The sequence below is a fragment of the Trichosurus vulpecula genome, chromosome 9, assembly GCF_011100635.1.
Source record: "Trichosurus vulpecula isolate mTriVul1 chromosome 9, mTriVul1.pri, whole genome shotgun sequence".
Classification (NCBI taxonomy): Eukaryota; Metazoa; Chordata; class Mammalia; order Diprotodontia; family Phalangeridae; genus Trichosurus; species Trichosurus vulpecula.
Genome location: NC_050581.1, coordinates 102,291,503 through 102,318,315, shown reverse-complemented (window position 1 = coordinate 102,318,315; position 26,813 = coordinate 102,291,503). Strand labels below are relative to the sequence as shown.

At 37.2% G+C, this 26,813-nt stretch overlaps 1 pseudogene; it reads right to left on the bottom strand.

Annotated features, from left to right (window-relative positions):
• The window catches only part of LOC118832191, a 36,637-nt pseudogene extending 10,710 nt beyond the window's left edge, over positions 1–25,927 (bottom strand).
• Positions 25,928–26,813: the final 886 nt, after the last annotated feature.

The following is a 26,813-nucleotide window of genomic DNA, read 5'->3' as shown; positions in this document are numbered from 1 at the left end:
TCCTTTAAAATATTTTTTCATTAAAATTCTTGACCATTTGTCTTTTCTTAAATGAATTTTGATTTTGTTTACTAGAACTATAAAACTGTACACTTAGTATTTCATTTTATAGGACTGAATCTGTTTACTAATTTAGCTAATGTTTATTATATTGATATTTCTCAGTCACATTGATATATCTCTATTTAAATGAGTTCTTCCTTTATTTAAAATAGGTTTTAGTCTAGGCTAAGATATTTTATTAATTTTGTAGTTATTTTAAGTGTACTTTTCTTTAAAAACTTTCCCTTTTTTCTTAGTATTACATAGAAAGGCTGAAGGGAGTAATTTTTTTATTCTCCTACTTAGCTGAAGCTATTGACTTGATTAATTTCTTTGTTGATTCTTTGGAGTTTTCTAAGTAAACTATATTACCATATGCCAATATTAACACTTTTGTCTCCTCTTTGATTATTTTTATTCTCATGGTCACTTTTTATTGTCTTATTATAGCAACAAGATATAGTCCTGTTTTAAATTAGATAAGAAAGAAGATATGCTTCTTTTACTCCTAAACTTATTGGAAATGCTTCCAGTTTTAAAAATAATGTTAGTATTTTATTTTAGATAAATTATTTTGATAATGTTTAAGAAAAGCCTATGCTTTGTTAAAATAGGTTTTAATAGAAATGAATGTCAAAGACCTTTTTTGCATATGCCGATAAAATGATAAAATTTTTATTATCTTGTTAATAATATCTTAAATTATGCTATTTATTTCTTAGTAGAGAAACACTGTTGCATTCCTGGTATAAGTGTAATTTGATTATAATTAATCATTTTTAATATGTAGCTCTAACTTCTGTGAAAGATGTTCTTTAAAATTTTGTTTCAATATTCGTTTTTTAAATGTCTGTAATTCCCTTTTTTTGACTTACCCATTGCTGATTTAGTGGTGAACCTTTTTCTCACCATTCATCAAGTTTAGTAGGTCTAATTGAAATATTTAATTTGGTTGTATTTCTTAATTATGTCATCTGCAATGTTTTGCTCACTCTGTTGTGGTTTGTGGAATGAGTCAGGAGACTTGAGTTCAAGTCTTGGTGCTGATATCTACTAGCTATATATATTATATATATATATATATACATATATATATGTATTATAGGTAACTAACTTAATTCTCTTTACTTCTGTTTCATCCCATGTAAAGTGAAGGTAATGAAATTGGACTTTCTATGCGAAGTGCTCTCATGGGAAAGAACTTTGAAAAACTAGAAGTGTCTTTTAAAATTGTGAAGGAAGTTTATTGTCTGTACCAGTGGTGTCAAATTCAAATAGAAATGAGGACCAATAAAGCATATGTAAGGATCCCTGCAGACATCATATTGACATGGAAAACCATATGTTTATGAATTTCTTTTTTAAAGGAATATATCAATGCATTAAAATCATATAGAACTACATTTTAAAATGGTTTGGGCCCCACTCAGGAGTACTATGAGCCACATGAGGCCTATGGGTTGCATGTTGGATACCTCTGGTCTATATCAATGATTGGGGGAAAGTTTACTGATTTGCTTACAAGGATAAAAAAGAATCTGATTCTTTTAATAATTCCATGTGTGTGTGTGTGTGTGTGTGTGTGTGTGTATGTGTGTGTATGTATGTGTGTGCAAGAGAGAGAGAGAGACACAGAGAGACAGCGACAGAGACAGACAGACAGAGAGAAGACAGAGACAGAGAGAGGAGAGAGACACACACAGAAAGAGAGAGAGAGAGAGAGAGAGAGAGAGAGAGAGAGAGAGAGATAGAGAGAGAGAGAGAGAGAGAGAGAGAGAGAGAGAGAAAAGACAGAGCCAGAGCCAGAGAGAGAAGAGACAGACAGACAGAAAGACAGAGACAGAGAGAGAGAAAATGCATGTTGTAGTAGAATGAACATTGATTGATCTTGGAGTCAGGAGATCTGACTCAGTTCCAATGCTTACTTGCTATGTAAATTTGGGGAAGTGATAAGATCAGAGATTTAGAATTTGAGGGGATATAAAAAGATATGTAGTCTAAAACCCTTGCTACAGAGAAAAAGAAACAATTTGCATAAGGTTTTATGAGTACTAAGTGGAAAAAAACCCAGGATTTCAATCCAGGTCTTTTGACTTGAAATCTAATGTTCTTTCCACTGCACCACATTGCCTTCAAGTCATTTAAAATGTTTTTTGGAGTCTCAGCTTCCTTATTTCTTAAAAAGAATAATGAAACCTTCTACTTCCCCAGTGCTCTTCTCCAATGCTTCATTGTGGCATAAAAGGGATCCTGCATTTTTGAAAGTTATTTTTGAAGAGCTCAGATTCCAGCAAATCCTAGTAAGCTGGAAAAACATTTAGTATAGACACAATGGTAAACTGTGTTGCCCAAGAATAACTCCTCAGTATGAAAGATCTTAGCACCAAACAGTTGGCCACCAGGTAATTAATATTTTCACTCACACCAACTTATGAATACTTTCAATTAAAGCACGGAAGGTTTGAGATCTGCTTTTGACACAATCACAGAACCTTGACGTATTCAAGTAATAATTAGAATATCTATTTCACTGTGTTACCATGAGGAAACTGATTTTTAAAAAGTTTTATACATTATAAAATGTGAGCTATTTTATTATGATTTTACCCATTGTGATTGCAAGGATGATAAGCCTTCTGATACAGAATATCAGCAAAATACAATGTTTAGAGTTGGAAGAGACCTAAGGAAACGTGTAGTCATGGGATCACATAGCTGGCTCTTCCTTATATAGCACTTATAAGGTTTGCAAAGAGATTTACAAGTATTATCTCCTTTAATCCTCACACCAACACTGGGAGGTTGTTGTTGTTCATTTGTTTCGGTCATGTGCTTCATGACCACATTTGGGGTTTTCTTGGGAAAAACACTAGTGGTTTGCCATTTCTTTCTCCAGTTCATTTTTACAGATGGCAAAATTGAGGCAAACAAGATTAAGTGATTTGCCCAGGGTCACATAGCTGGTGTGTCTGAAGCTGCTTTTGAACTCAGGAAAATGAGTCTTCCTGATTCCAGGCTTGGCACCACTGTGCCACCTAGCTCCCCACCCTGGGAGGTAGGTGCTACTATTATCCCCATTTTATAGGTGAGGAAACTGAGGCAACCAGAGGTCAAGTGACTTGTCCAGGGTCACACAGTCTGTATGTGAAGCTGGACTTTAGCTCTTATCTACTCTAGAAGCTCTATCTATAGTGCCATCTAGTTATCTAGGATCATTGATTTAGAACCAGAAAGGATCTTAGAAATCTGGAGTCTTCTCCTTCCCCTCCCCAAAATTTGAGAGATAAGGAAACTGAGGCCAAAAATGTCTTGTAAAAGTTCAACAAATCATACTTTAGGCGTTCATAGTATAGGCTTGGACTTGAATCATCTCCTTTCTCTCTTATGCAAACCCTAAGCCTAAGGAAGTCTGGATGGCTAAAATGCTGAGTCTGGGCACAGAGAAGAGCTAACCAGTATCCACTTCAGAAGAAGCCATCATGTTTCTACAGGAAGGTTTCATCTATTTTGAGCCTTTGGCTTGTGGGCTTTTGGAGGTGGTAAGGGCCATGTTATAAGCTCCTCAGAGCTTACAAGCCTTCTACCTAGATAGAAAAGGGACAGATAAAGTTCTCATAGTTGCATCCTTGGAACATGGTGCTTACACTTTGAGCTTTTATTTTTAATAACAAATTAAAATGTGAAGTTTATAACAAATGGAAATTATAATTGTGAGATGGTGTTTGAAATTTTTGTCTTATTAGTTAATGTTTTTATCATCACAAAATGGCAGCTTAATGCCATATTTCATTAATTACTAATAGGGAAAAATGCTTGTGGTCACAGTGTAAAGTGGATTTTCCTTTCAATCCAGGCACCTTAAAAAGGCTAAAGGTTACCATTATGACAATATATTTTGAAGAATTATTCACTAGGCCACCTGAAAATTAAATCAGGTTGTAAGTTATAAACCTAGGACAGAACTGTGTATTCTGGTCATCTATCCTTGTATGAAACTTTGTTAATTTGCACTTGGGAATAATTTGTAATCCAGAATAACTGCTCTTTATATTTTATTCATTTTCATCTTCTTATATATACTGGCTGAAATTTTCTTTATAGAATTCCCATTTGGTTTATGGAGATTTTCTCTTTGAGTCAATAGGAGTCTCTCCATGTCACGGCTTGCAATGTCAATGAAGCTTTTATTATTGACTTATACACTAAATTTTGAGCTGGGGCTCCTGTTTATCATGGCACTTCCTTGGTGCATAGGCCAGGAATCCAAGGACACGGACTAAATAAGGAAAGGTTATGAACTTTATGCTTATCTAAAGGCATACTAGTACATAGATATATACTAGCCTAGAAGTAGTGTTTGCATCACTGTATGGTATGGAGAACACCACAAAATAGCGAAGAGATTAAATTTGAGTCAGTCTCTGAATTGTAAAGCATTCTATATAGCCCACCACAAATTTGTAGTACAATGCTTTGAACATAATTGGTGTTGAAAAAGTGAATGAATGAAGTCATTTGCCAGATGCGAACCTCAATTCCTCCACCTGTTAAATGGTGACAACAATACCGGTTTGACCTTCTTTCCTTGGAAAGAATCTCTCCTACAGCTCTATCTCTGATTGGTGACTTTATCTGAGAACCTCTCTTTTGAGGAAGTACCCAGGCCAGCTCTATGTTCAAGTCTTTCCCTGCCACCCCAGTTCAACTTCTGCCTTTCTGGATTTTTCCTTCATGCCTCCATTTTAGTACCTTAACCTGCTCTCCTTACCCTACCCTAAAAAAACTTCCCTTTGAATGTAAGCTCCTTGGAGTCAAGGACTGACTTTCTTTTTGTATGTATACGTATATTCCCAGTGAAGACTTTATAAATGTTTATTGACTAGCATTCTCAAGATTGTTGAGAGGCCTAAATAAGATAATATATGTGAAGCCACTTTGTAAGCTGCCAGGTACTCTATATAAGAAAAGGATCATTGCTTGTGTTCTAGGATAGCAAATTTAGTATTTTAGTGAGTAAATGTAGAGAATTCCTTTATCCAGGGGTTCTAAAATTTTTCCACGGTGGGAGAACCCTTCAGTTTGAACAAAACTTTGACAGAACCATTACAATATAATCCTCTAAAATTATCATTTTTAATAGCTATCAACAAACAACATAAGGTTCATTAAGAAAAAAAGTCCTTGGGGGTGTTTCAATGTTCCTTGCCACACAGTCCTAGAAACATTGCTTTATGCCAAGAAATTCTATAGGCTAAAAATATAACCAGGTTTAGAAAGGGGTTAAATGAATTTGTGGATCATTAATAGGTTTTTAAAAGAACTTACAGGGTTTTCAGGGACTGTTCCTAACTTTTTAATAAGGAAGACATAGAAGACAATCATGCCCTCTCACAACTCACCTCAGCAGAGAGGGGGATGGAAACAGAAATAAGAATACTGGTCTGGCTGAATCATGGACCTGATCGAGTGTGGCATTTCTTATGTTTTTATTAATCCACTGAGATAAAACTCTTTTCCAAGAAGAGGGTCCCAAAGGTTAAGAGACTGAAGCTTAGGAGTAAAGTACCACCAGGGAAAGATGCACTCCTATATCTTTGGTCTAGAGCATGAAATTTACACAAAAATGCAGAAAAGATGAAAAAGCCCAGAATCATACAAAAGCTTTGTTAAAACTGGATACTCTTCTAATATAAGACTAACTAGGAAAGAAGAGTTATGAAGATCAATGATGAAGCCTGGCCTTGAACCAAAAACAATGTCCTACTAAGTCTCATATATATAGATTTAGGCTAGTCCTTAAAGAGTCCATCAGGTAAATGAATTAGCAGAAATGTATTAGCTATCACTGATGAGTCTATCAAGAGCAAAGAAATCCCAACCTAAATAAAGCATTTAAATATTTATATCTCATGGAAAATACTACAATATATTAGTGAAATGAAGGCACTCAAGACAACACTCCTTGCTCAACAGTTGTGGCAAAAGATGCGGCAAAAGCTGTCTTAGCTGGGTAAGGGTAAACAAAACTGAACACAACGATGCCATTCTCTAAATGAAGAGAATTAATGCCTTTGGTGGGTGTGGGAAGTTTTTATAATCTGTCTATTGAAATAGATGTTAGAACTCTTCAGAGCTCTTCAGATCCAGTAATTAACAACTGAATGATTAGGAAAGTGGCTTCCTGAAGAAAGACTTAATATTAATAATGATATGGAGTTATCCTATAGTGTTTTTTACAGAGTACACACACACACACAGAGAGAGAGAGAGAGAGAGAGAGAGAGAGAGAGAGAGAGAGAGAGAGAGAAATTTGAGTACCATACTAATACTTTGAAGTGGTATTATCATCTACATTGAAAGAAAACGAATCTAAGAGAAGGTGAAATCACTTGCCCAAGATCACAGTGCTAGTTAGTGGCAGAACTGGGATGTGAAGCCAGGTCTTATAACAGTTTCCAGGGATGTGCTCTCATCAGGAAAAGTCAGCAAGTAGCAATGCTAGGGGTTTCCCAAGCTCTTGTCATGGTCAGGAGATTCAGAATAGGAATCTGACTAAAACAACTAAAAACTAAAAATGATAATTATACTTTCATTACCTAAAGTCTGAATGAAAAAAGAGAGACAAAGATATGTGGAGACAGAGATAGAAACAGAAAGTAGGTGAAGGATGGTAACATGCTATAAGAAAATGATATTTAAGGTCATATTAATACATAAAAGTGAGTTTTAATGACCACAAGCATTGTCATTCTCTAAGTGTGCTACATGTCTGTGGGACATCACAATTTAAAGAAAAATCTCATTTGCAGGTTGATCCGAAAGGCAGATATAAATAGACTGAAGTACATAATCAGTGGTGAGTAAAAATGAAAGTAGTGTAAAAATATATCATCAAGGATATTTGTGACAAGAAAAAGAAGTAAGTCATGTGTCTAGAATAATGTCCACAAAATATTAATAGAGCTAGAAGAAGTGTATTGGTTGGCTCACCAGTGGAGATTTACAAAAAGACATGTGTAAGAATGGCACAGGATGAGAGAACATGAAAAAGTGAGATCTACCCCAGGAGAAAGAGATCATGGATCCATGCAAGTATTTTTGTACATTTTGTAAGAGGTAGAAGGGGATCTCTGTTGCCATTGATGTACTACCTACCTAAGTGGAACTACCTGAGTGGAAACATCCTCTTTTGATGCACTGACAACTGATCTATAAAGGATAGTCTTTGAGAATTAGCCACAGTACTGAGAGTTTAAGTAGCTTCTCCGTGTCCACAACACTAGTAGGTATTAGAGGTAAGACTTGAAACGAAGTCTTCCCAACTCCAAGGCTGTTTTCTTTCCTTAATAAAACCATGCTGCTCATTGGACTAATGCTTACTGTCATTGACCTATTAATGTTTGCCATTCTAACAGACTGGTAACTGGCTATCAGTTACAAACTGGTAACAGACTGGTAACAGGATACTGTTTCCATCTCCACAAGTTTTCAGTTTGGGGGACATCTCCAGTTGTCCTGATCCAAATCTTGCCATTGGACCCAGATGGCTGCAGAGGAGAAAGTGAGGCTGGTGACTTTGCACAGCCCTCCCTCACTTAAATGCAATTCCCTTGTGTGTCATGGAACCACCTCCCTGATGTCATGGTCCTCTTCAAGAAAGAAGGACAAACAACAACAATTTTCAGTTTACAGAGTCCCTTTGGGTAAGAAGAATGAAGCTTTCCTTATATCTAAAAATGCTAACTTATGGTCAATTAGTTCAAGCTTCCATGACAGAACTTTGGCAATAAATGATGCATCCCATGGGCCAGTGAACACTCAGGAGGCCAGGCGGTCCATTCTCTTGAGGTTTCCTAAAAGGAGCTTCCCTGAGCAGAAACCCCCTGGTAACTGGTGCTTTCTAGTTAGCTCAGGGCTTAAAACAGAAAAGTACAGCTGAGCTCACATTGAACCACATATCAATAGTCCAGCGAGGCTCTGGGGCCTAAGACCCAATTAAGCCCAAGCTGAGAAAGATTTTCTACAGCAAGTCCCTTTCCTCATCCAAGTCGATGGAATATTTGGACAGAGAGACTAACTCCAGGGAGCACAGTGCTTGCTCTTAAACTTCCTATTAAATTGGGGCAAGAATCACTGGTACCTGGGGGCAATTAAGGGGAATTCTAGATAATTTCTGGCATTTCTTTACTCCTGACTGCCATTATATTTCTAAAATACACAATAAAATATTTTGTATTTACATAGCTAGTGATAAAAAGGACTTTTTATACAATCACTTATTTGTTCATCGTAACTCTTTTGTGAGGTAGTTAGTTCAGATAGGATTCTCCCCCACTTCACTGATGAAAAAACTGAGACTAATAGTAAGTGACATAGCATAGGGCCTAAGTTCATTGCTTTTTTTCCATGACAATATAATGTCTCACACAACACTTCACAATGCATTCTAAATGGATATGTGACCTTAGTATTAAAGATCACACTATAAAAACAGAAGAGAAACAGTCCATATACCTCTCACAGCAACAGGTAAGAGATGTATTTTTAACCAAACAAGAGATAGCGGTAATTGCAAAAGACGAAATAGATAACCTTGCTACGTGAAACTGAAAAGCTTCTGCGCAGACAACATTAATACAGCTAAGAAAAAGAAGGAAGTGGTCAAATGGAGGAAAATATTTGTATCAAAATTCTCTAAGAGTTTGGTATCCAAGAAAGATAAACTATATACCCACATATATGTTTATGTATGTATGCACATATATAAAACTAATAGCCATTCCCCAATAGACAAATGGGCAAAGAACATGAAGAAATAGTTCTCAAAAGAATGGCAAAGCATTTACAATCACATGAAAAATGCTTCAAATCACTAATAATAAAAGAAATACAAATCAAAACAACACTGAGGTTTCACTTCACGTCCTACAAATTGGTAAAAATGATCAAAAATGGCAACAATTGATGTGGGAGGGGTTGTGGAAAGATAGGCATACTAATACATTGCTGGTGGAGCTATGAAATGGTACAACCATTTTGGAAAGTAATTTGGAATTATGAAAAAAATTGAGTAAAATGTTCATTCCCTTTGAACCAGAGACTCCATTACTGGATTTATACCCAAGGAAGCTATTGATATGAAAAAATTCCCATACACTCCAAAATATTTATAACAGTACCTTTTGTGATGGCTAAGAATTGGAAACAAAGTAGACACCAATTAATTGGGGAATGGTGAACACATTGTTGTAATGACATGACTAATGTGAAAATATGTTTAATATGGATGTATATGTGAAGCCTATATCAGATTGCATGCCGTCTTGGGGAGGGGAGGGAAGCAGAGAATATTTAAAACTCAAAAGCTTGTGGAACTGAATGTTAAAAAACTAAAAATAAATAAACTTTTAGAAAAACAAAGAAAGAAATGATGTATAATCAACACAGAGAAATATAAAAAAAGCTCTCTATGAACTGATGCAGAGTGAAGGAAGCAGAGCCAAGAAAACAATATACTCAGTAACCACAACAACGTAAATAGAAAAATTAACAACACACCAAAACATCAGAAGTAAATGTAATAAAATTATCAAGATTCAGCAGGGCTCAAATGGAGAGGTATGAGAAGACATCCCCAACCCACCCCTTTGTGGAGATGGGAGGTCCATAGTGTTACACACTGTACATATTTTAGGTTCTTTAAATGTATCAGTTGTGCTCATTTTCTTTCTCTCTAAAAGAGTGCTCTTTGTTATGGTGGGATGGCTCTCAGGAAGCAGGATGTGAAGGATACTTGAGATTACTACAGTGGTGTAAAAAACCGAAAATATAAAAAAAAAACATTTAAAAACATTATGTTTCATGCATAAAGAGGCATGGTATCCTCTTTCTATGGAAAGGATGCATATTAGAACAAACTACAACTATTGAATAATATCTCCAACCCCAAACAAACAAAAACAAACTGCATGGTACAGGAGAAAGGGTTAGTGATCTTTTAGAAATCAGAGGACTCCAGTTCAAATTTTGCCTCTGTCACTAATTTTAGTCTTTCATCTCTTCCGGCCTTATCCATAAAATAATGAGTTTGGCCTAGATGGAATCAAATATCCCTTTCAGCTTTATATTTATGATCCGAGTTTCCTTCTCTTAAACCCTCCACTACGAAGCACAGTGACTGGTGTTTTTAATCCCTGCTGCCAAAGGAGGCTAAGGCCAATGGATCCCTTGAACTTGGGAGTTCTGAACTTTGGTATGGGTAAACCAGATCAAGCCCCCAATATCTTGAAAGCCTGAGGACTGAGGGTTGGGGGAGGTGATCGAGGAACCTGAGGAAGGGTGAATTGTCGCATTTCATAAAGGGAGCAAGTCAAAATTTTCATATCAATTAGCAATGAGTTTGGGCCTGTGAGTGGCTGCTTCACTTCCAGCCTGGGTAAGATAGGGAGATCCAATTTAAAAAGAACAAAAACAAAACCCAACCAAAATAAAGCAAACCCTTTTTCTTATCGTCACTCTATTGTCTAATTTCTTCCCTTTCCAGCCACTTCCCCATATCTCTCCTTCACTGCTAGACTGAGTGAAAACTTATCTATGTCTAACATTTCTGCTTCTTCATCAAGGACTATCTTTATTAGCTTGGAAGTTGACTTCAATCTCCTGATAACTTCATCTTCATCAAATCAAATGATCTTTTCTTATTTATCATCCTTTCTGATTGCTCTGCAGTTCTGGACGTAGTTGACCATTCCATCCTATTAGATATCCTCTTTTCCCTTGGCTTGAGAGATACCACATTTCCCCGTGCTCCTACATCTCCAAATCCCTCCTTTGCTATCTTCTTTTCTGGCACTGCATCCTCTTGCTAACTCTTTCATGTGGTAGTTATCTTCTCTTTTTCTGTATCTTTTCCTTTGTTCAGCCATTATATCTCTCTTATCTGAGCTTCACTCCTCTTCCTTTTTTGCCACCAACTCAGTATAGAAGCCCATTACCATTAATCTGAACTATTGCAATAGGCTCCTAATTGATCTTCCTGACTGCAGTGTCTTTACCCTTTAATTCATCCTTCATACTATTTCCAGAATAATCTTCTTATACATAGATCTAGTCATGTTATTCCTTTGCTCAAAGATTTTCAATGACTTCCTACTGTCTTTCTCACCAAGTTCAGACTAATTTACCTGGCATTCAAAGCCATTCACAATTCAGTTCAGTCCCACATTTCCAGTCATATATGATATTATTCTCTTTCATGCATTCTATGCTTCAGACAAAAGGAATGAGTATCTGATACCCTTACCCCTGACCGTACAGATTAAGTGGCATGGTGTATAGAGTGCTGGACTTGGAGCCACGAAAACTTGAACTCAAATGCAGTCTGAAATGCTTAATAATCGTGTGACCCTGGGCAGGTCACTTAAACACTGTATGACTCAGTTTCCTCATATGTAAATTCGGGATAATAATCATCCCTCTCTCCCAAAGTGGTTGTAAGGATAAAATAAAATAATATATAAAGAACTTTGCAAAACTTAAACCATTATATACTTTTACACTATTATTATTATTATTATTATTATTATCATTGTTATTATGTTTCCTTCTTCCATGGCTCTTCTCATGCTCTTCCCTATCTCTGGAAAGTCCCCATTGTCTTTAGAATTCCCAATAATCCTTAAAACCCCAACACAAAAGCCACCTCTTCCAAGAAGCCTTCCACGATCCCCCTATCAACTAACTTTTTTCCTTGTTCCTTTCAGGGAATTTTGTTCATCATGTCTTTAATAAAATTCTCATATAATATTATGCATTATAATTATTTGTGTTCATATTGGCCTCCTAATCTGTAAATAATGGAACAGCAGACATCCTATCATATCCAGACGTTTTATGTCCCCAACCACCAAGTACAGTACTCTGCTTATATAGGAACTTAATAACATCTGTTGATTAATGTATTGTTATTGTCGCTGTAGTTCTTTAATAACAGGAATAACAAGATGAACATTTTAATAACACACTCCAGGGTCACCACTCTACAGTAATAAAAAGCTGTGAAGCTTCCCGTAGAGACTTCACTGTTGTCTGATACACAATAGAAGAGTTAGCCATGTTTCCTGTTATTAGCCACATTGTTTGAGCTAAATGGACAACTGGACGGATGACTATAAATGCCTCTGCCCTACTAAAAGGGAAAAATCACCCCCGGGCTTTAGTTGTGGTTTAGTCAAATGAAAGTTGTAATGTTCGGTAAGCTACTAGGAAGCCCCAAGAAAATCTCGTTCGCCAGCCCCCTTTGCCTTATAATTAGGGCCAAAATGCATGCTTCTTATTGCCAAGAGTGTAAGGAGGACAGCAACTTTTTGCCATGATGACAGGAATGCAGGACGAAGCTTGCCAGCACTATTTCTCCCTTTTCAGTCTTTCTAAATGTCTCACAGATGCTTATCCAAGTTTTAAGGCAATTGGCATGGCCTGGGCATTAGGCACTAGAAGTGAGAATGAAGGAGCTTTCAATGAATAGGGAAGAGTTTAAGAGTTTTCCTTTTTTAGATTTTGAGCATATATTGTAATGATTTCATTGGTTACATTAAGTACTTATTTTACCTACTTGTTCAATAGCCCAGAAACAGGGGTGGGAAACCCACAGCCTTGAGGCCACATGTGGCCACAAGTGCAGCTGCAGGATCTGCGGGGCCACATGTAGGCTGCAGGTTCCCTACCCCTGGCCGAAAGAATATTAAATTCAGAGGATAATATGAGAATAACGAGCACATAGGCGGTACAATAGATAGGGTGCCGGACCTGGAGTTGAGAAGGCCTGGGTTCAAATCCAGTCTTAGACAATTACTACCAATCTGATCCTAGGCAACTCACTTAACATGTTTCATTTTCCTTTCCTTCAAAATGAGGACAATAACTGCCCTTACTGCCCATGGTTGCTAGAAGGATACTTGGAAAGAGCTTTGCAAACCATAAAGCACCATACAAGCGCTAGCTATTATCATTGTCCCATGATAATTTCTCCCTAACTCCATGGAAAAAATGAAAAAAAAATGGAATTATTATTGTTAAAAATGAAAAGTGATATAGGCTGAGGTATAACGTGCCTTTGCTTGCTACAAAAATGTAGTACCTGCCAAATATCTAGGAAGACATGACTCAGCGGCCAAACTCATATATCAGAAGAATCACTACCTTTTATCAACTGACAGCCAACAAATCCCCATGCTACAAATACAGACCTCAAAATATCCTGGAGAACTCAATTTATAAACTTTACTGGAACCAGACCATAATCATAGACTGGATGTAACATAGATCCATAAAATATTGAACAATGTTTTTAATAGATATTGCAACACCAAGTTCTAAAACTCTCCAAGTTTCATAAAACAAAAAGGTTTCAAAACATAGAGATGCAGCAGAAGAAATCAGAATCACGTGGGGACAAGACGAGGTAGGTATCCTTCCTGTCGTCCTGTCTGCTTTGGGTGTTTTTATTCAAATTCGAAAAGCCATGATTTTATCCACCTGTGAAGTAGGCTACAGAATATTAAGTTTAAAAGAAAATAGAAGAATAGTGATTATTAGTCAAAGGACTGTTTCTATCTGAATTCCACCAAAAAATGAGAATTGGTGTGTTGATGATAATGATGATGATGAAGATAATGAAAATGAAGATGGCAACTGGCATGTAGATAGGGTGCTTTAAAATTTACCAAGCATTTAACTGCATTAGCTCCCTTCATTGGGACAATCTCTATGAGACTGGTAGTAGGTGTATTGTAATTCCCATTTTAAAGATAAAGAAACTGAAATTCTGAAATGTGAAATCACTTGCCTGTGGCCACATAGCTAGTAACTATTAGAGGCAGGATTAGAACTCATTTCTCTCAATCAAGGACTGCACTTTCTCCCACTACACCACATGGTTAATAATATCGAGTGAAAAATAAAATAAGGGGAGTGTATAACAAGATAAATATTCTTATTCTAAAGGAGTTTCTTAGATTATTGACAGTTATCAAATGTGGCTTCCCAGCTATATTAGAAACCCATTCCGTGCTTTGAGTAATACACTGCCAGCCATTCTGTTGGTAACTATTTTTAAAAATTACAGGTTGACTTTCAGTTCTTAAGTTTCAAATTCTATTTTTAAGGGAGGCTATATCAGATAGATAGAGACAGACAGACAGATGAGATAAATACTTAAGTCCTATCTATCTGTCTGTGTGTTTGACTTACCTATCTACAACTAAGGACTTAAATATATATGTAAGATATATGTATGTATATATATATACATACACACATATATAAACACATTTATCTCCTATGTTCAGCATCTATTTAAAATTAATTTTTTCTTCATATTGATAGATATGATATATATGTGTAGCTAAATATATATATACACATATGTATGTATATAATATACATATATACATGTATGCCTAATTTATATATGGCTATAAAATTTTGTATCATCAGAGGTGGAAGGAAGCATGGTATAGTGGGTAAAGAGAAGATCAGAGAATGAGGAAGTCCTGGGTTCATGCCTTGCCTGTAACTAGTACTGCCTGTGTAATCCTGGAGAAGTCACTTAATCTTTCAGTGACACATAACCAATTCCTTAAGCCATATGTTGCAGAGCACTGGTAAAAGGAGTTTCCTTAAGAGAAATTCATTATACTAATAAAAATCATAATTTCTGCCCTGAGCCCCCCCCCAAAAAAAATCTTAGGTATAAGCAAATGTACATTTGCAAATAATAAAATGATTTCTCAAATGGAGCATTTGAATATTGTTTTGGTAATTTTCTTATTACACTACATAAATGCCTTTGATTTGCTTTTTAAAAATTTTTTTGGGGGGGAGGTTGGGAGGCTAAGACACTGTACCACTAGAAGGGAAGGGCACGAGCTGACAGCCTTTGTTAGCAGAGCCCCAGTCACCTTTATACTTGAAATGCAAGATGTCGGCAATCCAAATTCATTTGCAGTACTCATAAGTCCTTATGGCTTTAATGAGGGCAGGACATTCGACCACAAAGCTCATGATCTAAATTCCTTGTTTTCAAGATGAGGAATCTCACAGTAAAAGAGGTGAGGGAATTTGCCCAAAGTATCACAATTAATTAATATCAGATCTGTGACCAGGACTCAAGTATCTTGACTCATGGTCAAGTGCCTTTTCTTAGAAAAGTAACAATAATAATAACATTTCACAGTTATATATATATATATATATATATATATATATATATATATATGTATGTGTATATATATATATATATATATATATATATATATGTTCCTATTTGATCCTCAAAACACACTAATGATGTAGGTAACATAATTGTCCCCATTTTATAGATGAAGAAAAAGAGAAAGTAAGTGACTTGCCCAGGGTCACACAGGTAATGGGCAAGATTTGAACTCAGGTTGTTTTGATTTCAAACCTGGTGCTTTCATCACTACACCACCTAGCTGTCTCAAAAATAATAATGGCTATGTAGTGCCCTTTCTTCAGCTCCCTTGAGGCATGTTCAGTTGGTATCCCACAGTTTAGTGGGTAAGCATACAGACGCTTGGAGTATGTGCCTGAGGGGTCTTTCAATTAGTGCCCTTGGCCATGCCCTCCCCCACCAACTCTTCTTCAGATCATGCTTGAATATCTTTTGGCTGGTTCTTATTAGCAATGATAACTCATTTTGGGGGGGAGCGAGATTTTTAATTAGATGCTGTGGCTATTTTAAACACATCACACAAATTCCTTTTCCCACCCAATTGTCTAAAAACCTCACACTCCCCCACCAAGATTCTCGTGCTCTGCCCCTGGCAAGAAGATCCTTAAGGTCAAGGATTACCCCTTTAACATTTCCAAGGAGCTTTCGTTAGCAACAACAACAACCCCTTTGTCATGAGAGGAACTCTTGGCAAGGGGACCCTACAGCTAACATTTTCTTAATGTTTGTACCATTTGTTCCCCACCTTCAATCATATAGGCATGAACATGGTATCACCACTATCATTACTTGAGAGTGAATTTAAAAACATGAAGCTTAGGGGTGAGATTTAGGGGAAAGGTGTCTAGAAAGAGTTCTTCATGTGATAAAAGCAAAATTTCATTGGCCGTTTCCACATAGGGAAGAAAGATTGTGGGTAACAAGTGAGGGGAGGGGTCCATTTGCTATTAGTAATATCACCACTCTCTAATGAGGCAGCTAGGTGGTTTAGGGGACAGAGCTCTGGACCTAGAGTCAGGAGGACCTGGGATAAAATCCAGCCTCAGATACTTACTACCTGGGTGGCCTCAGTAAGTCATTTAACCTGTGGCTTCCTCAGTCTCCTCATTTGTAAACTGGGGACAATGAAAGTGCCTGCCTTCTAATGTTGTTATGAGGATTAACTTAGATATTATTTGTAAAGTACTTTGCAAATGTTAAAACATTACATAAATATGAGCTATCATTACTAGTACTAAAAATAAAATCATAATTAGTTCAGTAATGTGACACTTTAGTCATTGGATTTAATGGTTGTTTCTCCAGTTTAAAATTTGGAGGTACTTTCAAGTAACTTCTCTAGTAAGTCTTCAAACCTCTCCCCCACCACCCTTCCATGGCTCTAGCTTGCTCATGCCTAGTTGTTTGTATGTTGTCCCCCTTATTAGATTGCAAGCTTTTGGATGGCAGGGACTGTTTTTGCAGTTCTTCTTATCTTCAGTGTTTAGCACAGTGCCTTAGTCACCACCTCAGTCAAACTGAGACCTGTTAAAGACCTTAACTTAAAAAGGTCAAGGCCTCCCACTGCATCTGGGGCCATCTCCAGTTGTCTTGATCTATATCTGACCACTGGACCCAAATGGCTCCGGAGAAGAAAGTGAGGCTGGTGACTTTGCACAGCCCTTCCTCATTTAAATCCAATTCACTTGCATGTCATGGCATCATCCCCCTGATGGCATGGTTTTCTTTGAGAATGAAGGACAAACAGCAGCAGCAGCACAATGCCAGGCACACAGAGAGAGTGCTCAATAAATGTTGGTTGACTTACTGACTTGACCCCATCTTCCTGAGTCAAAGGAACTCTAGTCAACCAAAAATGCAGGAAAGAACGAAAAAAGAACTCAATGGTGTATTGACCAGCTAGAGAAAAATCTGAACAGTGCCTTCTCCAGCAAATGGTCAATTTCAGATGGAGAATTCTTGTTTAGCCATTGGTGAGGGAGTAGTACTCTACTTAAAATCAGAAGACCCTGAATTTCATGCTATTGCTACCTACTGGTGTAACTTTTCACAAATCAATTCCACGAGTCTCGATTTCCTTATCTGAGGAAGTAGAAATAATAACATGTATACTGTGTACCTCATAAGGTGCTGGGGAGAATCAACTGAATTCAAGACAACAATCATTTTTAAGCATGTACTATGTGCCAGGCACTGGACTGTGAGCTGGAGATGGAAACTTAGAAATGAAACCAGACCCTTTCTTCAATGAGATAATGTAAGTAAAGGGCTTTGCAAACTGGAAAGTGTTACATAAATAAATGTCAACTATTATTATTGTTGGTTGAACCTAGGCCCAAGAACTGATGCATACTGGCAAACCTGACAAAAGTCACACATCTCTCAGTGCATTCTGTGTTTCAGCCCTGAGGCTAAAACTGAGCTTGAAACCAATCTATTATTGATGGGAGGAGGAATGTGTATTTTAATAAGTTCAGACACATTCTCTGAACCTTGGCCTTGTTACAACATGTCTCTTTCGTGCTCTTACTCAACAACATTTCCTTTCGGTAGCGCGCAGGCACAAATTAGCCAACAGTTCGAGGTCAAGGTGAGGAGGAATTCCTGTGCATTGGGCATCTGAAGCTTAGTTTGGTTTCAAAGTCACTGTTGCAGAGGGTGGGGAGAAGAGGTGGAAAGATCACTGGACTTAGAGTCATGAGAATGACTAAATCTTTCTGAGCCTCAGTTTCCTCTTTGGTAAAATAAGAATAATAATATCTCAAGTTCCTGCCTCCCCCCGGGTTTTTGTGAGGCTCAAATGAGATATCATAGATAAAGATCATTGCAAACCTCAAAGTGCTATATAGTGTTAGGATATTATTATTGTTACATAGTCAACTGAGCTGTGAAATGGTATACTTTTTTTCCCTTTTCCTTCCTGAGTTCCTAGGCATTTTAAAAATAAGCTGCTATTTTCCCCATTTTCTTTTTCATTAGAGCATACTGGCAAACTTTTTTCTTTTTCTTTTTGAGACGAGAGATGCTCTTTGGATGTGCTTGGAAGTACGAGAGAGGGCAGGCTGATCAGCAGATCCACCCTTTACATATTATCTCTGCCATGACTGGAACCAAAATGCACACAAATAGGTGCTTTGGTTCAACTGGGACATCCTAAACTACATTGCACAGTTCACTTCAATCTCGAGACAAAGGTTCCTTGTGCACAGGAATCGATTCTCAAGACAAAATTCTCTTTGCAGGCTCCTCCAACAGATTCTGATAGTCCTAACCATAGGGAAGTCAGAACAGACACAGAGTTTCACGTTGTGAAGACTAGAAAAAAGCTTGCCTCTCTTCTGTAGCCTGTAAGATCTGCCTTGTCTCTGGCCAGGAGAGATTCCTTTCGGTGTTATCCATTTTATCACAGCTTTCCCATATTTCCCTTTTCATCTCGTGCCCCTCTCCTCTTCCCAAGGTCATAAATCAAGGGAGGCAGACAAGGTGTTCTTCAAAAGGGTAGGGGAAGAGCATAGACTTCACCTACTCTATGGATATGTGAACAAGCTGAATGCCACACTTCATTACCACTTCCTTCCATAATAACCTGTCCAATTTTCAATCCCCAAGCTAGGGAGTTCTGTGGCTCCTGCATCACCAACCTCATGTCGCTAGCGTGGTATTTAGGGAAGGATGTATGTGAAGGGCTTTGCAAACCTTCAAGCAGAATGGGAATTAGTATTATTACTAGCATCGTTATCATTATCTATTGTTACAGATCCTGATTTGAAATCTGACCTTGGTCCAGCTGTGTGACCAATCCAGTTCAAACATCGGAGCATCTATGAAGTGTCTACCATTTGTTGAGTATAATGCTACACATGAGAGAAACAGACAAAATATGATGGCTTGCACTTAGATGGCACTTGAAGGTTTGACAAGCACTTTATATAATTAGCTCATTTGCTCCTCACAACAGCCCTTGAAGGGAGGAGCTATTACTCTCACAGTTTTATGGATGATGAAACTGAAACTGAAGGATACTCAGAGCTAATCTGAGATGGAATTTGAACTCAGGTCTTTTATAAAGAGGGCCCAGTATTTTTCCCACTATGCTAACTCTCTCTTCAAGGAGTTTATCTTCTACTTCATGTCTCAACTAAAATCCTACTTTCTGTAAGACGCCTTTCATTAAAATGCTACAGATATGTGAATTCATATGATTTTTTTCTGTTATCTCTCTTTACAGAAGGAACAAGATTCCATCTATCTACATCCAGAGAGAAGATGTGGTGAATAAATCCCAAATACTAAGTGAGAATCAAGGCCAAATGCAAGTAACTGTGTAAGTGTGAGAGAGAGAGACAGAGAGAGACACAGGAGGAGGAGGAAGAAGAGGACAAGGAGGAGGATACAGAGAGGCAGAGAGAGAGAGAGAAAGAGAGAGAGAGAGAGAGAGAGAGAGAGAGAGAGAGAGAGAGAGAGAGAGAGAGAGAGATGCACATGGGAGGGAGGGGAGATAGGAGGGAGAGAAACGAGAGAGAGAAAAGGAGAGAGGAAGAGAGGGAGAAAAAGAGGAAGAGAAAAAAAGAGATCTAAGATAAAGAGAAATAAGAAGATGGAGAAAAAAGAAAGAGAGAGGGAAGAAGAGAGACAGAGAAAGAAAGTAAGAGAGAAGAAAGAGAGAGAAAGAAGAGACAGAAAGAAAGTCATGGTGCAGGCATGCAAATTGGAATTTTCTATGATTTAAAGGTAATCTGAAGTTACAAACAAATAAAAGTTTAGAAAAAAAGGAAGAGCACCAACTGTTGGCATCATATTTCTGTCTTGGAAAGAAGAGAAAGGGGGAAGAGAATATTTGGATTAAATTAAAAAGAGTGATAAAGGAAGCCTAAAAGGTGGACAAGGAAGTGATGAGGGGAAGCCAAATGGGAAGAGAATAAATCCCACTTAGTTGGTCCCCTTTACCATCTAATTTATTTCTTGTTGGACCAGTGTTTTATCATCTTTGCCTAGAACATGATTGGCCACTTATTTCCTGCATAACTCATTGCAGATACCATCCAAACTTTGGACATCCTACAATATCGAATATGTTTTTTATAGGAACAAAGCAGATTTTCCCACAAATCAAATAAGCCAGAGGTTATGGCTATGTTTCCCTCAAAGGACACCAAAAGTCTGGGAAAGTGGAGGATTTCAGCACAAAGATATTTGATTCTTTTCACACAAGTACTACCTTCTATAACAGAATACTTATTAAGCAAGATGCTATAGGAGGCACTCTACTGAATAGGGTCTATTCAAATGTCCTTAACCAAATTATCACAAAAGATTTCTGGAATTCTTATTCTTCCCAACATGTTTTATATATTTTTTAATAATCAGAAGGTACCATTCCTGCTTTTGATTAATTGATAATTTATAATCAGCACAGTAAGGATCATGAGGTCATCAGCATGGGAACCCCCTCCACCAACAGTCCATAATTGAACAGATAAGTCTTAGAGAAATAGCAATGGTCAGAGAAGTGAAGTGACTCTCCTCGAGTCACCAAGCAGCGTGTCAGAAATAGGGTATAAACCCAGGTCTTCCTTACTCTGGGTCTAGCACTCTATTCCTTTTGCTGTTTTTGTTAGTAATTGATAGCTCTTAAATATAAGTATTACAATTTTTAATTACTAAGACCCAAAAATCAAAAGATGTAAGAACTGAAAGGGACAACATATATCACCTAATTCAAAATCCACATGAAACATTATTTCTCCCACTAATGTACATATGTGATTGTCCAGACTTTGCTTGAACACTTTCATTAACAGGGAACTCACTACCCATAAGGCAGCACATTCCATTTGGGGGTAGTATTGGTAGAAATTATTTAACATTGATCAAAATATCCTTCCAAATATCTATCTATTTCTCCTCCAAGACCAAGAAGAATTAGCTCATTCTTTTTTTCAATACAGCAATGTTTCAAATATATAGAGAGAAATCAGGTGTACCCCAAGTCTTCCCTTTCCCAAGTAAAGCATCTCCAGTTCTTGTCATTCTTCTATGACACAGCTGGATTGACTTCTCTCTGGACATGTTCTGTCATAGCAATTTTCTTCCTAGGATGTTGTACCCAGAATCAGACAAAATATTCTATTAACCCACCACCTGAACATATAGACTCATGCAGTTTAATTAATGAATTTTAAAAGCAAATAAAGGAGGAGTAGATTTTTTGCTAAGATTTTGACCCATATCTAGGTTTGTCATTCTTTTTGCAATTATTTTTTATAAGAATTGAAGAAGTTACACTTCTTCTAAAATTCACATGGTGATACAGGAATTTTATGTCAATTCCATGGGTTATGAGTTGCAACTGTCTGCAGAATAAATTAAACAGGCAAAACATATGATTACCTGACATTCTAAACTTTGAACGTTCAACACATCCATCAGTCCATAAACAAAGGGAGAAATTAAGACATAGAATTTCTTTTTTTGGCACATTGAATTTCAATTCAATTAAACTCACACTTATTACACACCTATTTTGTAAAAGATCTTATATTCAGCACTGGAGTTACAAAGATACATGCAACACAAACCTTTTGGTTGTAGAGCTTACAATCTAGTGTGAGAGAGAGGGAGTAGAGATCAACTACAGAAATGACTGTGACCTGAGAAACAGCAAGATACGTAGAAAGGAAAGGTCCAGAAAAAAGCAAAGAATGTGCAGAGAGCATAGCCACTTTCATCTGAAAAGTGAAAGTAGGGAATTGGGGAAGGCTTTGAGGAGGTGGTGGATATTTTACTTGGACCTAGAGCTAGGGAGAGCCTTCAGCAGAATTTTCACAAGTAGTACAAATTAATATAGATCTAGTCAGGGAGATACATGCTGACCTTTAACTTCATAACTAGAACTTAGAGATTTCAGAATCGGAGATCCCAGATCTAGTAGGGAGTGGGAGTCTTTTGTCGATAACATGGAAGATAACACACACAAGGTTGGAAAAGATCAAAGGACATCTGTTATTTATTTAGGTTAGGTTTTAAAAGAAATATGAGTTTTGTTTCTTAACTATGAAAACCCTAGGGCTATTATTCATAATTGAAGTACTTGAAGTATATAGTGATTCACAGAAGTATTGTGACATTACAGGTTATACTCAATCTGAGGAAAGGAGGGGAAAGTGCACACTGTTGTACATGGTATTCTAGGTTTTAGTTGCCTTGGGCAGTCATAGGCTATGGGATCTGCTTCTAAGGAGCTGTGGTAAAAGCCAGAATCTGGTAGAGGAAAGATATGAAATTCAATTTAATTCACTAAATAGTTAAGTTCCTCATGTGGAAAAGGTAGTATGCTGACAAGTAGAAATATAAAAACAAAAATAGTTCCTGCCCTCCCTGAGCTTACATTCTGCTAGACTACAGCATGCAAAGGATAAGCCAATAGAGAGTTCCTACAAAATTATGCATAATTCAAGAATGCACCCAAGGTAATACCTGGGAGTGGCGTAAGGATCAGGGAAGGCCTCATGTAGAATATGGCATCTACACATTGTGCACAATTACAAACACATTGGATCTGTGATAACTAACTCTGATAGACTTGGTCTTCTCAGCAGTGCAAGGTTCTAAGACAACTCCAAAAGACTCATAATGGAAAAAGCTATCCACATCCAGAGAAAGAATTATGGAGCCTGAATGCAGATTGAAGCAAACTATTTGCTCTTTCTCTCTCTTTTGTTTTGTTTTGTTTCTCCTTTCTCGTGGTTCATTCCATTGGTTCTAATTCTTCTTTAAAACTTGACTATTGTGAAAATATGTTTAATGTGAAGGTATATGTAGAATTTATATCGGATTATATGCTGTCTTGGGTGGGGAGGGGGAAGGATAGGGAGAAGGATAGGGAGGGGGAGAAAATTTGGAACTCAAAAACTTGTGGAACTGAATGTTGTAAACTAAAAATAAATAAATTTAAAGGAAAAAAAAGAATATGACTTCTACTCTGGGCTATGAAGGAAACTAGATATTTTAAGAGGCAGAGGTGAGGAGGGAATCTCATTCCAGACACAGAGTTCTACACCCAGCTTGTGACTCTTCCATCCTAACAGATAAATGCATCCTGTATATTTTTGCTTCACACCATGGTCAAGTTAGCCAAAACGGTAAAACCAGTTGGAGAAGAAAAATCCTGAAAGAAGGAATGGATTGTTACCAGTTGCTAGCAAACACTGTTCAATATTTTCCCTCAGAAGCACCTCTAAGCTCTACTGCTAATTAAGACTCTTCACATTCAAAAAGACATCCACAAATACCCCCCTCCTGTGATCAAAATAGGCTCACTCACTCTATCCTCTGACACTTATCTTCTGCAAATCACTCAAGAGAATGCAACATAAGGAAACATAAAACCAGACTAATCACACAGGGACCTCTTTGAGCATCCACCTCCAGTTAGGCAGACTAAGTCCCCAGTTGGATACAATGCTTGCACACAACTCATGGCACACTATCTTGAACACACACACACACACACACACATCTACCCCTCATTGCTCTTATTTCTTAATCCTTACTCTTATACTCTTGAGGCATATACTAACCTGCACACCCACACATCCATATCCTTACACAAACTCCACAGACAATACACAATTTTAAGACATTCTTTGAAGAATGCCTTAAAGGATTTGAATCAATAATCTTCTCAGATCCGAAACTGGAGCTCTGCAGTTTGCTTTTTAATGATATCTCCCAACTCAGCAATCACAAGTGCTTCTTACTGTTAGCTCCTGGCTTGTCTAGTCTATTCTTCCCTTGGCCCATATATCATAGTTTAAAAAAATAAAATAAAGAAACAGACACGGAATTAAGACTCTCTGTCCCATGAGCTTCATTATCCTGGCTTGTTGGGAATGTGTTAAACATACAGTGTGAGTTTTCTTAAGTAACAGAAAAGGATCAAAGGAATGCTACTTTACCAAAGGTTTTGTACTGAGGATTGGGTGATTCAAATCACCCTGGGTAGTAGTAGTGATAAGATAAGGAAGGAGAGATCTCCAACAGTATTTTTTATTTCAAGAAAAGAAAAACTTTTTAAGCCATAAAATGTTCTTTGCTTTCTTTGATTTTTTTTTCAATTGAATTGCAATCCTGGAATTAGAAGAAGTTTGGAGGGGAGGAAATGTGCTTGATCTTAACCCTAGACAGATATAAAAATAGAGTAAATTTTAACCACGCAGTCAAGAGATGACACTTCATGGCTATGCTTGCTGAGGTTTTATGTGTTGAGAAAAAACTTTAAAAGTTTAAATGTATACTTAGAATATATCTTGCATACATGTATATAGATACATATGTATGTATATGTGTATACTATATGTATATGTATATATGTCCAGCTATCTAGTATATAAGTATATGCCTAACTGAAACAATGTAAAGTTCCATATACACAATATGCAAAAATATGCATATACATATGGGCATATATGCACATACATGTATGTGTTATATATTTACATATACCCATATGCTTTCTGTATATATACATTTTGTATATATATATGTACTTTATATATTTGTGTGTATATATGTATACGTGCATATACATATACCTATGCACAGAGAGAGACAAAGAAAAAGAACAGAAAGAGACAGAGAGAATTGCAAAAGACAGGCATTCTTAATAGATCATGGTCTGCACTAATGGGTAGAATAACACATCCAAACTTTCCTGTGTCGTTCAACTCATCCATAATTTTCCATAAATTACAGGGTCATGGATTTGTGGCTGGAAAGGACCTCAAAAGGCTGAGCATCTTATGCTCGTAGGACCAAGGATCTAGAACTTGAAGGGATCACAGGACCTCAGAGGCCATCTAATTGAATTTTCTCATTTTCCAGATGAAGAAATTGGGATCCAAGAAATTTAAATCATTTATTTAAAGTAACACAGGTACTAAGCATCAGAGTTGGAGTTTGAACCTAGGGTCTCTGAATCCGTAGTCAGTATGCTCTTTCCACCAAACCTTGCTGCCCCCCTAGGTCATGTAGCCCAACACTCTCATTTTGCAGATGAGGAAACTGAGGTTCAGAGGGATGAAGAGACTTGCCTGAGAATGTATGGATAGTAACTGGAAGAGTCAAGCTGAAAGCCCTGGTCTTTTGAAGCCAAATTGATCATATTTACCACTATATCACAACAAAGATAAATCTTTTATAATGGATTTTTGCCCAAATTTTAAAGTCTTCTTACTGGTTATTTTACTATTTTGTGCATATTAGTATAGTCAGTCTTTTGTCTTTCATTCTCAACCCTGCCCTGCAAACATGGCAGCAGTTCTTACTGTTTACATATGGCATCAAGCATGTGTGTTGGCACCTTCTATTTGCTTCCTCCTCTGATCCTAGGCACCCACAATCCATTGGGGCCACTTGAGTGCTCACACTGCTTAGAAGAAATGTGGTCTACTACTTCTCTTCTTTCTATGGAGGAGGAGTAGGACCATTGAGTCTTACCATCTTCCCTGCCACTGCATCCAATGGTCTCCTAGGACTTATGTTCTGCCCTGTCAGACCCCAGCACTGAGGACCGGTGGGTCTTGCAATCTCCCCTGTGTCTGTGTCATTAGGACTCAGAAGCCTTTCTTTCATCCTGCATTCATAGATTCATAAATTTACGTGTTGTCCCTCCCCAGTTAGAATATGAGCTCCTTGAGAGTCAAGTCTATCTCAATTTGGCTGTTTCTATCCTCATTGCTTGGCAAATAGTAAGTGCTTAATAAATGCTTTTTCATTCATCAATTCCATCTTGATCTGGCTTGCCAGAATAGGAGGACATTGAGGGAATATTTTCTGACAGTGTAGAGATGAAGTAAAGATGAAATGTCTGTCCAGCAGTCTCATAAAGTGTTTCATGTTTTGAAGTTTTAAATACTGGCCTCCTGGGAGAGGAAAATAAGAATTATGGGCTACTGTTTTATGTTTTGAGTCTTTGTCAATGCACACTTATAATCTGTGTGTGTTAATCATTTCTTCTGTGTTGAGGAAACAGATAGCTTTGTCATAAGCCATTCATAAGATTTCATTAATTGATTTTCCCTGGAGCTCTCAGACAGGAGCAGAAAGAGGCAGAAACAAAGAAAAAAAGCCTAGTCACCTTTTTTCAAGGGTAGATTCCCCCCAAGATGCAGTTTGGTTGGTGAAGGTGCCTACACCAGATGTCCCTCGGATTAAGAGAATATTCTCAGCCCTGGCTGGGAAATGCCACTCTGATATAGATAGATAGATAGATAGATAGAGAGAGAGATAGATGTAGATGTAGAGATATAGATATAGATATAGATATAGATAGGGATATAGATATGGATATAGATATGGATATGGATATGAATGTAGATGTAGATATAGATATAGATATATATAGATATGGATATGGATGTAGATGTAGATGTATATATATACACACACACATTGAGATACACATATACATATGTATATTTACGTATGTGTGCATGTGTGTTTGTGAGTATATGTTCAT